The following is a 13,305-nucleotide window of genomic DNA, read 5'->3' on the forward strand; positions in this document are numbered from 1 at the left end:
GGAACCAGCCGAGTCGGACTCTTTACGGCGGAACAGCCGTTGGCACTTAGGAAATATTCGCCGAACTCGCCGGACTTCCAGGGGAAGAGGCCGATTTTTCACTTGTTCTGGCCGACATCGGGAACCAGCCGAGTCGGACCCTTTACGGCGGAACAGCCGTTGGCACTTAGGAAATATTTGCCTTAACTCGGCCGGACTTCCAGGGGAAGAGGCCGGATTTTCACTTGTTCTGGCCGACCGGGGGGAACCGGCCGAGTCGGACACTTTACGGCGGAGCAGCCGTTGGCACTTAGGAAATATTTGCCAAAATGTTCCGGACCTCCAGGGGAAGAGGCCGAATTTTCACTTGTTCTGGCCGACCGGGTGAACCGGCCGAGGCGGACACTTTACGGCGGAGCAGCCGTTGGCACTTAGGAAATATTCGCCAAAATGTTCCGGACCTCCAGGGGAAGAGGCCGAATTTTCACTTGTTCTGGCCGACCGGGGGAACCAGCCGAGGCGGGACACTTTACGGCGGAGCACCCGTTGGCACTTAGAAAATATTCGCCAAAATGTTCCGGACCTCCAGGGAAAGAGGCCGAATTTTCGCTCGTTCGGGCCGACGGGAGAACCGGCCGAGGCGGACACTTTACGGCGGTTGAGCCGTTGGCACTTAGAAATTATTCAGACTTCCATCAAACACACATCGGCCTTTTGCCGTCACTGCCCGGGATGGGCACCGTGGTAGCTCGGACAGTTCGTGTGACAGCTTCCGCTGGCACTTAGACAATTTTTAAAATGAAAATAAACAGTTCTGCACATACGTGCCGACTATATTTTGCGAAAGGGGGGTAAAGTGATGAGTACACTAAGTGGGGGGACCAAGTACATAAAGCCTACCCCTGGTACCTCAGAGAGGCGAATTGACACATTTTGTGTCCGACCGCGGGAACCAGCCGAGGCGGACGCTTTTCGGCGCAAGAGCCGTTGGCACTTAGAAAATATTCGTTAATCTTGAACGGACCCTCCAGGGGAAGAGGCCGAATTTTCACTTGTTCTGGCCGACATCGGGAACCAGCCGAGTCGGACGCTTTACGGCGGAGCAGCCGTTGGCACTTAGGAAATATTCGTTAATCTTGAACGGACCTCCAGGGGGAAGAGGCCGAATTTTCACTTGTTCTGGCCGACATCGGGAACCAGCCGAGTCGGACGCTTTACGGCGGAGCAGCCGTTGGCACTTAGAAAATATTCGTTAAACTTCAACTGACCTCCAGGGGAAGAGGCCGAATTTCCACTTGTTCTGGCCGACATCGGGAACCAGCCGAGTCGGACGCTTTACGGCGGAAGAGCCGATGGCACTTAGAAAATATTCGTTAAACTTGACAGGACCTCCAGGGGAAGAGGCCGAATTTTCGCTCGTTCAGGCCGACCGGAGGAAACCGCCGAGTCGGACACCTTACGGCGGAAGAGCCGATGGCACTTAGAAAATATTCGCCAAAATGTTCCGGACCTCCAGGGAAGAGGCCGAATTTTCACTTGTTCAGGCCGACCGGAGGAACGGCCGAGTCGGACACCTTACGGCGAAGAGCCGATGGCACTTAGAAAATATTCGTTAAACTTGACAGGACCTCCAGGGGAAGAGGCCGAATTTTCGCTCGTTCAGGCCGACCGGAGGAACCGGCCGAGTCGGGACACCTTACGGCGGAAGAGCCGATGGCACTTAGAAAATATTCGCCAAAATGTTCCGGACCTCCAGGGGAAGAGGCCGAATTTTCACTTGTTCAGGCCGACCGGAGGAACCAGCCGGGTCGGACACGTAACGGCGGAAGAGCCGATGGCACTTAGAAAATATTCGTTAAACTTGACAGGACCTCCAGGGGAAGAGGCCGAATTTTCGCTCGTTCGGGCCGACCGGAGGAACCGGCCGGGTCGGACACGTTACGGCGGAACAGCCGTTGGCACTTAGAAAATATTCGTCAAAGTCGTCCGGACCTCCAGGGGAAGAGGCCGAATTTTCGCTCGTTCGGGCCGACCGGAGGAACCAGCCGGGTCGGACACTTTACGGCGCAACAGCCGTTCGCACTTAGAAAATATTCGCCAAAGTCGTCCGGACCTCCAGGGGAAGAGGCCGAATTTTCGCTTGTTCAAGCCGACCGGAGGAACCAGCCGGGTCGGGAACGTTACGGCGCAACAGCCGTTGGCACTTTGAAAATATTCGCCAAAATGTTCCGGACCTCCAGGGGAAGAGGCCGAATTTTCGCTCGTTCGGGCCGACCGGAGGAACCAGCCGGGTCGGACACGTTACGGCGCAACAGCCGTTCGCACTTAGAAAATATTCGCCAAAGTCGTCCGGACCTCCAGGGGAAGAGGCCGAATTTTCGCTCGTTCGGGCCCGACCGGAGGAACCAGCCGGGTCGGACACGTTACGGCGCAACAGCCGTTGGCACTTTGAAAATATTCGCCAAAATGTTCCGGACCTCCAGGGGAAGAGGCCGAATTTTCGCTCGTTCGGGGCCGGACCGGAGGAACCGGCCGGGTCGGACACTTTACGGCGCAACAGCCGTTCGCACTTAGAAAATATTCGCCAAAATGTTCCGGACCTCCAGGGGAAGAGGCCGAATTTTCGCTCGTTCGGGCCGACCGGAGGAACCGGCCGGGTCGGACACGTTACGGCGGAACAGCCGTTGGCACTTAGAAAATATTCGTCAAAGTCGTCCGGACCTCCAGGGGAAGAGGCCGAATTTTCGCTCGTTCGGGCCGACCGGAGGAACCAGCCGGGTCGGACACTTTACGGCGCAACAGCCGTTCGCACTTAGAAAATATTCGCCAAAATGTTCCGGACCTCCAGGGGAAGAGGCCGAATTTTCGCTCGTTCGGGCCGACCGGAGGAACCGGCCGGGTCGGACACGTTACGGCGGAACAGCCGTTGGCACTTAGAAAATATTCGTCAAAGTCGTCCGGACCTCCAGGGAAGAGGCCGAATTTTCGCTCGTTCGGGCCGACCGGAGGGAACCAGCCGGGTCGGACACGTTACGGTGCAACAGCCGTTCGCACTTAGAAAATATTCGCCAAAGTCGTCCGGACCTCCAGGGGAAGAGGCCGAATTTTCGCTCGTTCGGGACGACCGGAGGACCAGCCGGGTCGGACACGTTTACGGCGCAACAGCCGTTCGCACTTAGAAAATATTCGCCAAAGTCGTCCGACCTCCAGGGGGAAGAGGCCGAATTTTCGCTTGTTCGGGCCGACCGGAGGAACCAGCCGGGTCGGACACGTTACGGCGCAACAGCCGTTGGCACTTTGAAAATATTCGCCAAAATGTTCCGGACCTCCAGGGGAAGAGGCCGAATTTTCGCTCGTTCGGGCGACCGGAGGAACCAGCCGGGTCGGACACGTTACGGCGCAACAGCCGTTGGCACTTAGAAAATATTCGTTAAACTTCACAGGACCTCCAGGGGAAGAGGCCGAATTTTCGCTCGTTCGGGCCGACCGGAGGAACCAGCCGGGTCGGACACGTTACGGCGCAACAGCCGTTGGCACTTTGAAAATATTCGCCAAAGTCGTCCGGACCTCCAGGGGAAGAGGCGAATTTTCGCTCGTTCGGGCCGACCGGAGGAACCAGCCGGTCGGACACTTTACGGCGGAGCAGCCGTTGGCACTTTGAAAATATTCGCCAAAATGTTCCGGACCTCCAGGGGAAAGAGGCCGAATTTTTCGCTCGTTCGGGCCCGACCGGAGGAACCGGCCGGGTCGGACACTTTACGGCGCAACAGCCGTTCGCACTTAGAAAATATTCGCCAAAATGTTCCGGACCTCCAGGGGAAGAGGCCGAATTTTCGCTCGTTCGGGCCGACCGGAGGAACCAGCCGGGTCGGACACGTTACGGCGCAACAGCCGTTCGCACTTAGAAAATATTCGCCAAAGTCGTCCGGACCTCCAGGGGAAGAGGCCGAATTTTCGCTTGTTCAAGCCGACCGGAGGAACCAGCCGGGTCGGACACGTTACGGCGCAACAGCCGTTGGCACTTTGAAAAATATTCGCCAAAATGTTCCGGACCTCCAGGGGAAGAGGCCGAATTTTCGCTCGTTCGGGCCGACCGGAGGAACCAGCCGGGTCGGACACGTTACGGCGCAACAGCCGTTCGCACTTAGAAAATATTCGCCAAAGTCGTCCGGACCTCCAGGGGAAGAGGCCGAATTTTCGCTCGTTCGGGCCGACCGGAGGAACCAGCCGGGTCGGACACGTTACGGCGCAACAGCCGTTGGCACTTTGAAAATATTCGCCAAAATGTTCCGGACCTCCAGGGGAAGAGGCCGAATTTTCGCTCGTTCGGGCCGACCGGAGGAACCGGCCGGGTCGGACACTTTACGGCGCAACAGCCGTTCGCACTTAGAAAATATTCGCCAAAATGTTCCGGACCTCCAGGGGAAGAGGCCGAATTTTCGCTCGTTCGGGCCGACCGGAGGAACCGGCCGGGTCGGACACGTTACGGCGGAACAGCCGTTGGCACTTAGAAAATATTCGTCAAAGTCGTCCGGACCTCCAGGGGAAGAGGCCGAATTTTCGCTCGTTCGGGCCGACCGGAGGAACCAGCCGGGTCGGACACTTTACGGCGCAACAGCCGTTCGCACTTAGAAAATATTCGCCAAAATGTTCCGGACCTCCAGGGGAAGAGGCCGAATTTTCGCTCGTTCGGGCCGACCGGAGGAACCGGCCGGGTCGGACACGTTACGGCGGAACAGCCGTTGGCACTTAGAAAATATTCGTCAAAGTCGTCCGGACCTCCAGGGGAAGAGGCCGAATTTTCGCTCGTTCGGGCCGACCGGAGGAACCAGCCGGGTCGGACACGTTACGGTGCAACAGCCGTTCGCACTTAGAAAATATTCGCCAAAGTCGTCCGGACCTCCAGGGGAAGAGGCCGAATTTTCGCTCGTTCGGGACGACCGGAGGAACCAGCCGGGTCGGACACGTTACGGCGCAACAGCCGTTCGCACTTAGAAAATATTCGCCAAAGTCGTCCGGACCTCCAGGGGGAAGAGGCCGAATTTTCGCTTGTTCGGGCCGACCGGAGGAACCAGCCGGGTCGGACACGTTACGGCGCAACAGCCGTTGGCACTTAGGAAATATTCGCCAAAATGTTCCGGACCTCCAGGGGAAGAGGCCGAATTTTCGCTCGTTCGGGCCGACCGGAGGAACCAGCCGGGTCGGACACTTTACGGCGCAACAGCCGTTCGCACTTAGAAAATATTCGCCAAAGTCGTCCGGACCTCCAGGGGAAGAGGCCGAATTTTCGCTCGTTCGGGCCGACCGGAGGAACCAGCCGGGTCGGACACTTTACGGCGGAACAGCCGTTGGCACTTTGAAAATATTCGCCAAAATGTTCCGGACCTCCAGGGGAAGAGGCCGAATTTTCGCTCGTTCGGGCCGACCGGAGGAACCAGCCGGGTCGGACACCTTACGGCGCAACAGCCGTTGGCACTTTGAAAATATTCGTCAAAATGTTCCTGACCTCCAGGGGAAGAGGCCGAATTTTCGCTCGTTCGGGCCGACCGGAGGAACCAGCCGGGTCGGACACGTTACGGCGCAACAGCCGTTCGCACTTAGAAAATATTCGCCAAAGTCGTCCGGACCTCCAGGGGAAGAGGCCGAATTTTCGCTCGTTCGGGCCGACCGGAGGAACCAGCCGGGTCGGACACGTTACGGCGGAACAGCCGTTGGCACTTAGAAAATATTCGTTAAACTTCACAGGACCTCCAGGGGAAGAGGCCGAATTTTCGCTCGTTCGGGCCGACCGGAGGAACCAGCCGGGTCGGACACTTTACGGCGGAACAGCCGTTGGCACTTTGAAAATATTCGCCAAAATGTTCCGGACCTCCAGGGGAAGAGGCCGAATTTTCGCTCGTTCGGGCCGACATGGAGAACCAGCCGAGGCGGACACTTTACGGCGGTTGAGCCGTTGGCACTTAGAAATTATTCAGACTTCCATCAAACACACATCGGCCTTTTGCCGTCACTGCCCGGGATGGGCACCGTGGTAGCTCGGACAGTTCGTGTGACAGCTTCCGCTGGCACTTAGAAAATTTTTAAAATGAAAATAAACAGTTCTGCACATACGTGCCGACTATATTTTGCGAAAGGGGGGTAAAGTGATGAGTACACTAACTGGGGGGACCAAGTACATAAAGCCTACCCCTGGTACCTCAGAGAGGCCGAATTTTCGAATTCTGAGGCCGAGCTGGGGAACCAGACGAGGCGGACACTTTTCCGAGCGAGAGCCGATGGCACTTAGAAAATTTTCGGCTAAGTCGGCAGGACTTCCAGAGCGAGAGGCCGAATATTCGTCATCTGTGGCCGACCGGGGAACCAGCGGAGGCGGATAGGCGGTCACGGAGGTCCCGCCGGCTGGTCCGCGGGCCATTTTGGGTCCCGTAATTTAGCGGTCGCGGTCCGGAATCCACGCCGACCGGGGAACCAGCGGAGGCGGATAGGCGGTCACGGAGGTCCCGCCGGCTGGTCCGCGGGCCAATTTGGGTCCCGTAATTTAGCGGTCGCGGTCCGGAATCCACGCCGACCGGGGAACCAGCGGAGGCGGATAGGCGGTCACGGAGGTCCCGCCGGCTGGTCCGCGGGCCATTTTGGGTCCCGTAATTTAGCGGTCGCGGTCCGGAATCCACGCCGACCGGGGAACCAGCGGAGGCGGATAGGCGGTCACGGAGGTCCCGCCGGCTGGTCCGCGGGCCAATTTGGGTCCCGTAATTTAGCGGTCGCGGCCCGGAATTCGCGCCGGCCGGGGAACCAGCGCGGGCGGATAGGCGGTCACGGAGGTCCCGCCGGCTGGTCCGCGGGGGGAACTGCGCCCTCTGGCGGACACGCCATTGTAAATGAATGGGGTTTGGCACTTAGTGCATTTTTCGCCGAAGCCGACGAGCGCTCCGGGCGAGGAGGCCGGATTCTCGCCATCCGTGGCCGGCCGGTGGAACCGGCCAAGGCGGATAGGCGGTCACGGGGGTCCCGCCGGCTGGTCCGCGGGCCAATTGGGGTCCCGTAAGTTAGCGGTCGCGGCCCGGAATCCGCGCCGGCCAGCAGCCACCGGGAGGCGGGTAGGCTGTCACGGAGGTCCCGCCAGCTGGTCCGCGGGCCAATTAGGGTCCCGTAAGTGAGCGGTCGCGGCCCGGAATCCACGCCGGCCAGCAGCCACCGCCAGGCGGGTAGGCTGTCACGGAGGTCCCGCCAGCTGGTCCGCGGGCCATTTAGGGTCCCGTAAGTTAGCGGTCGCGGCCCGGAATGCACGCCGGCCAGCAGCCACCGGCAGGCGGATAGGCGGTCACGGAGGTCCCGCCGGCCGGTCCGCTGGCCAATTACCTCCAGCCGAGCGGATATGAACTTTATTAGCACCTTCTACGAGATGGCGGAGCCTTATTCGACAACCAGCACCTCGGCTTAGCATTTTCCACGGCCCGCTGATCTTCCAGAAGACGTCCAGCCGGTTTCCTCCTCACATTTTAAGCCGGCCGAGGCTTCCGGCACCCCGGCTAAGCTTTCTCCACGGCCCGCTGAGCTTCCGAGGGACCTCCAGCCGGTTCTCCCGGTGCCTCGCGCCTCGCTTTGTGAGCCGGCCGAGGCTTCCAGCACCCCGGCTAAGCTTTCTCCACGGCCCGCTGAGCTTCCAGGGGACCTGCAGCCGGTTCTCCCGGTGCCTCGCGCCTCGCTTTGTGAGCCGGCCGAGGCTTCCAGCACCCCGGCTAAGCTTTCTCCACGGCCCGCTGAGCTTCCGAGGGACCTCCAGCCGGTTCTCCCGGTGCCTCCCGCCTCGCTTTGTGAGCCGGCCGAGGCTTCCAGCACCTCGGCCGAGCGTTTCCCACGGCCCGCTGAGCTTCCAGGGGACCTCCAGCCGGTTCTCCCGGTGCCTCGCGCCTCGCTTTGCGAGCCGGCCGAGGCTTCCAGCACCTCGGCTGAGCGTTTTCGGCGGCCCGTTGCTCTCCCGGAGGTCGCAACGGGGAGTTACCTCCCTCTCGCGGACACGGCGAGTAAATACACCGCCTCTCGCACTTGGCGCACACTCACTCGCATTGCTACGCCTTCCCGTGGCACTTTAAGCGGCCGAACGGCGGGAGTAACTGCGACTCTCCTAAGGTAGGCTCACTTGACTATTTATTTATGTATTTATTTATTTTTGACGGTTCGCGGAGGCGATGACGCTCCGCGCGGGTAAACGGCGGGAGTAACTGTGACTCTCTTAAGGTAGGCTCACTTGACATTTATTTATTCATGTATTTATTTATTTTTGACGGTTCGCGGAGGCGATGACGCTCCGCGCGGGTAAACGGCGGGAGTAACTGTGACTCTCTTAAGGTAGGCTCACTTGACATTTATTTTGGCGGTTCGCGGAGGGCGACCGGCACCGCCGGGAGGCCGTGCGCGCGCGGCGCAGAGCGGCCGAATAACGCTCCGCCGGCCCCGGGTGATTACCGAGAGGCTCCCCGGCCTCGCGGAGCTCCGACGCTCCTCCGCGGGACCTCCGGCGGCCGGCGCGCTCGCGCACCACCCCCCGGCACCGCCGGGAGGCCGTGCGCGCGCGCGCAGAGCGGCCGAATAACGCTCCGCCGGCCCCGGGTGATTACCGAGAGGCTCCCCGGCCTCGCGGAGCTCCGACGCTCCTCCGCGGGACCTCCGGCGGCCCGGCGCGCTCGCGCACCACCCCCCGGCACCGCCGGGAGGCCGTGCGCGCGCGCGCAGAGCGGCCGAATAACGCTCCGCCGGCCCCGGGTGATTACCGAGAGGCTCCCCGGCCTCGCGGAGCTCCGACGCTCCTCCGCGGGACCTCCGGCGGCCGGCGCGCTCGCGCACCACCCCCCCGGCACCGCCGGGGAGGCCGTGCGCGCGCGCGCAGAGCGGCCGAATAACGCTCCGCCGGCCCCGGGTGATTACCGAGAGGCTCCCCGGCCTCGCGGAGCTCCGACGCTCCTCCGCGGGACCTCCGGCGGCCGGCGCGCTCGCGCACCACCCCCCGGCACCGCCGGGAGGCCGTGCGCGCGCGCGCAGAGCGGCCGAATAACGCTCCGCCGGCCCCGGGTGATTACCGAGAGGCTCCCCGGCCTCGCGGAGCTCCGACGCTCCTCCGCGGGACCTCCGGCGGCCGAAAATAGCTCCAAGCCCAGCGGATCGGCTGCTTGGAAGCACCGCGCCGTCCGGCTCCACCTGGTACCTCGCACGGCTCTCATCTCCCCCCCGCACGGACTTCCGAGCGCTCGGGGAGACGCTCGGAAGCTGCCCGTGCCGTCGCGGCGGGGAATTGCCTCCCTCTGGCGGACGCGGCGAGTAAAAACACCACCTCTCGCACTTTGCGCACACTTACTTGCGTGGGTCCGCTTCCGATGACACTTTGAGGCGGCCGAACGGCGGGGAGTAACTACGACTCTCTTAAGGTAGGCTCACTTGACATTTATTCATGTATTTATTTATTTTTGACGGTTCGCCGGAGGCGATGACGCTCCGCGCGGGTAAACGGCGGAGTAGCTGTGACTCTCTTAAGGTAGCCTGGACTCGACGTCTTTTTTCAACGGTGGCTGGAGGACCCAGGCGGTTCTCGGGGTGCGTCGCTCCTCACTTTGGACGCCCGAGGAGGCTCCCGGCACCTCGGCTACGCGTTTTCGGCGGCCCGCTGAGCTTCCAGAAGACCTCCAGCCGGTTCTCCCGGTGCTTCCTCCTCACGTTTTAAGCCGGCCGAGGCTTCCGGCACCCCGGCTGAGCTTTTTTCCCACGGCCGCTGAGCTTCCAGGGGGACCTCCGGCCGGTTCTCCGCGCGCTTTCCTCCCTCACTTTTAAGCCGGCCGAGGCTTCCGGCACCCCGGCCAAGCGTTTCCCACGTCCCGCTGAGCTTCCAGGGGACCTCCGCCGGTTCTCCGCGCGCCCCTCCTCCTAACTCGGCTCCCGGCACCCCGGCTAAGCGATTTGAACGGCCCGCTGATCTCCCGGAGGTCGCAACGGGGAATTGCCTCCCTCTCGCGGACACGGCGCGTAAATGCACCGCCTCTCGCACTTGGCGCACACTCACTCGCATCGCTACGCCTCCCGTGGCACTTTAAAGCGACCGGGACCACCGCGAGCGCGGGCGATGACTAAGAGGCTCCCGGCCGGCCTCGCGGAGCTCCGACGCTCCCCCGCGGGGACTTCCGGCGGCCGGCCGGAGCCTCGGCACGGCTGCCGCACTCCCTAATAACACCCCGCGACCCCCGCGAGCCGAACGCTCCGCTGCCGCGGGCGACCCGTGCCAAGGCGGACGCGTGACGGCGCGGGAGCCCTCGGCACTATCTCACGGTCACGTATGGTAGTCAAATCGTGTAAAATCACCGTTAGTTTATTCATAATATAGGTAATAATTAAATAAATATTAACATCGCGTATATTATTAATAAACAATTGTATGTATTTATTTAATAATTAAATAAATATTAACATCGCGTATAATCATGCGCAATACTTCGTGCCGACCGGGGAACCGGCGAAGGCGGACGCATCGCGGCGCGAGAGCCGTTGGCACTTTGGAAAAATAAATAAATAAATAAATAAATAAATAAATAATAATTCGCCGACCGGGCGATTTTTGGCCGTTCGTGGCCGACCGGGGAACCGGCGAAGGCGGACGCATCGCGGCGCGAGAGCCGTTGGCACTTTGGAAAAATAAATAAATAAATAAATAAATAAATAAATAAATAAATAAATAAATAATTCGCCGACCGGGCTCCGGGGCAAGAGGCCGAATTTTCGCTCGTTCGGGCCGACCGGGGAACCGGCGAAGGCGGACGCAGCGCGGCGCGAGAGCCGTTGGCACTTTGAAAAAAAAAAAAAAAAAAAAAATTCGCCCACCGGGCTCCGGGGGAAGAGGCCGGCTTTTCGCCGTTCGCGGCCGACCGGGGAACCGGCGAAAGCGGACGCGCTCTCTAACGAGCCCCGCCGGCCGGAGGAAGTGCGCCCTCTGGCGGACACGCCGTTGTAAATGAATGGGGTTTGGCACTTAGTGCATTTTTCGCCCAAGTCGAAGCGCGCTCCGGGCGAGGAGGCCGGATTCTCGCCACCCGTGGCCGGCCGGGGAACCGGCCAAGGCGGACGCGCTCTCTAACGAGCCCCGCCGGCCGGAGGAAGTGCGCCCTCTGGCGGACACGCCGTTGTAAATGAATGGGGTTTGGCACTTGGTGCATTTTTCGCCCAAGTCGAAGCGCGCTCCGGGCGAGGAGGCCGGATTCTCGCCACCCGTGGCCGGCCGGGGAACCGGCGAAGGCGGATAGGCTTTCACGGAGGATCCGCCGGCTGGTCCGCGGGCCGATTAGGGTCCCGCGAGTGAGCGGTGGCGGTCCGGAATCCAGGCCGGCCAGGAGGCACCGCCAGGCGGATAGGCTTTCACGGAGGAGCCGCCGGCTGGTCCGCGGGCCGTTTAGGGTCCCGCGAGTGAGCGGTGGCGGTCCGGAATCCAGGCCGGCCAGGAGGCACCGCCAGGCGGATAGGCTTTCACGGAGGACCCGCCGGCTGGTCCGCGGGCCGTTTAGGGTCCCGCGAGTGAGCGGTCGCGGTCCGGAATCCAGGCCGGCCAGGAGGCACCGCCAGGCGGATAGGCTTTCACGGAGGACCCGCCGGCTGGTCCGCGGGCCGTTTAGGCTCCCGTAAGTTAGCGGTCGCGGTCCGGAATACAGGCCGTCCAGGAGGCACTGCCAGGCGGATACACTCTCTAACGAGCCCCGCCGGCTGGTCCGCCGGGGGAAGTGCGCCCTCTGGCGGACACGCCGTTGTAAATGAATGGGGTTTGGCACTTAGTGCATTTTTCGACCAGCGGCAACGCAGGCTGACGGGCGGCCGCTTCCACGGGCCGGTACTACTCTACGGAGGCGCTAGCCGCCTCCGGTGGGGGCCGTGTGATCTCGCTGGATGCCCGAGGACCTTCCGCGAGGCCCGGCCGCAGCTTTTACGCGCGCCCGGTCCTATTACCTGGTGGAAGCTGGAGGCCGGGGCTCCGCAGCTCGCCGCCCGGGGACCTTCCGCGAGGCCCGGCCGCAGCTTTTACGCACCACCGCTGCTATTCTCTGGCTCCGGCTTCGTCCCGGAGGGTGCTTGGGGAACGGCGGCGCACACCGCGAACGGCCGGTGGCGGTCGGCTGGTGGCGGTCGGCTGGTGGCTGTCGGCTGGTGGCGGTCGGGGGTGGCGCTTGGGGATGGCGCTTGGGGATGGTGGCTGTCGGCTGGTGGCGGTCGGCTGGTGGCGGTCGGCTGGTGGCGGTCGGCTGGTGGCGGTCGGGGGTGGCGCTTGGGGATGGCGCTTGGGGATGGTGGCTGTCGGCTGGTGGCGGTCGGCTGGTGGCGGTCGGGGGGTGGCGGTCGGGGATGGCGCTTGGGGATGGTGGCTGTCGCCTTGTGGCGGTCGGCTGGTGGCGGTCGCCTTGTGGCGGTCGCCTTGTGGCGGTCGGGGATGGCGCTTGGGGATGGTGGCTGTCGCCTTGTGGCGGTCGGCTGGTGGCGGTCGCCTTGTGGCGGTCGCCTTGTGGCGGTCGGGGATGGCGCTTGGGGATGGTGGCTGTCGCCTTGTGGCGGTCGGCTGGTGGCGGTCGGCTGGTGGCGGTCGGGGGGTGGCGGTCGGGGATGGCGCTTGGGGATGGTGGCTGTCGCCTTGTGGCGGTCGGGGGGTGGCGGTCGGGGATGGCGCTTGGGGATGGTGGCTGTCGCCTTGTGGCGGTCGGCTGGTGGCGGTCGGCTGGTGGCGGTCGGCTGGTGGCGGTCGGGGGGTGGCGGTCGGGGGTGGCGCTTGGGGATGGTGGCTGTCGCCTTGTGGCGGTCGGCTGGTGGCGGTCGCCTTGTGGCGGTCGGGGGGCGGCGGTCGGGGGTGGCGCTTGGGGATGGTGGCTGTCGGCTGGTGGCGGTCGGCTGGTGGCGGTCGGCTGGTGGCGGTCGGCTGGTGGCGGTCGGGGGTGGCGCTTGGGGATGGCGCTTGGGGATGGTGGCTGTCGCCTTGTGGCGGTCGGCTGGTGGCGGTCGCCTTGTGGCGGTCGGGGATGGCGCTTGGGGATGGTGGCTGTCGCCTTGTGGCGGTCGCCTTGTGGCGGTCGCCTTGTGGCGGTCGGGGATGGCGCTTGGGGATGGTGGCTGTCGCCTTGTGGCGGTCGGCGGTGGTGGTTTGGGACCGGCGTCCGGCGCAAAGTGCGTGTTGCGCGGGCCGGAGAAAATTTAGGCCAGGGGCCCGCCGCTGGAGAAATTTTTAGGTACCAGGGGTGGATTTTTTTTGTCACCGCAGGAGGGGGACGTTGCCTCCGTCCGTGTCCGACGGAAAGTGCGTGTTGCGCGGGC

Source organism: Syngnathus scovelli, unplaced genomic scaffold, assembly GCF_024217435.2.
Source record: "Syngnathus scovelli strain Florida unplaced genomic scaffold, RoL_Ssco_1.2 HiC_scaffold_314, whole genome shotgun sequence".
NCBI lineage: Eukaryota > Metazoa > Chordata > Actinopteri > Syngnathiformes > Syngnathidae > Syngnathus > Syngnathus scovelli.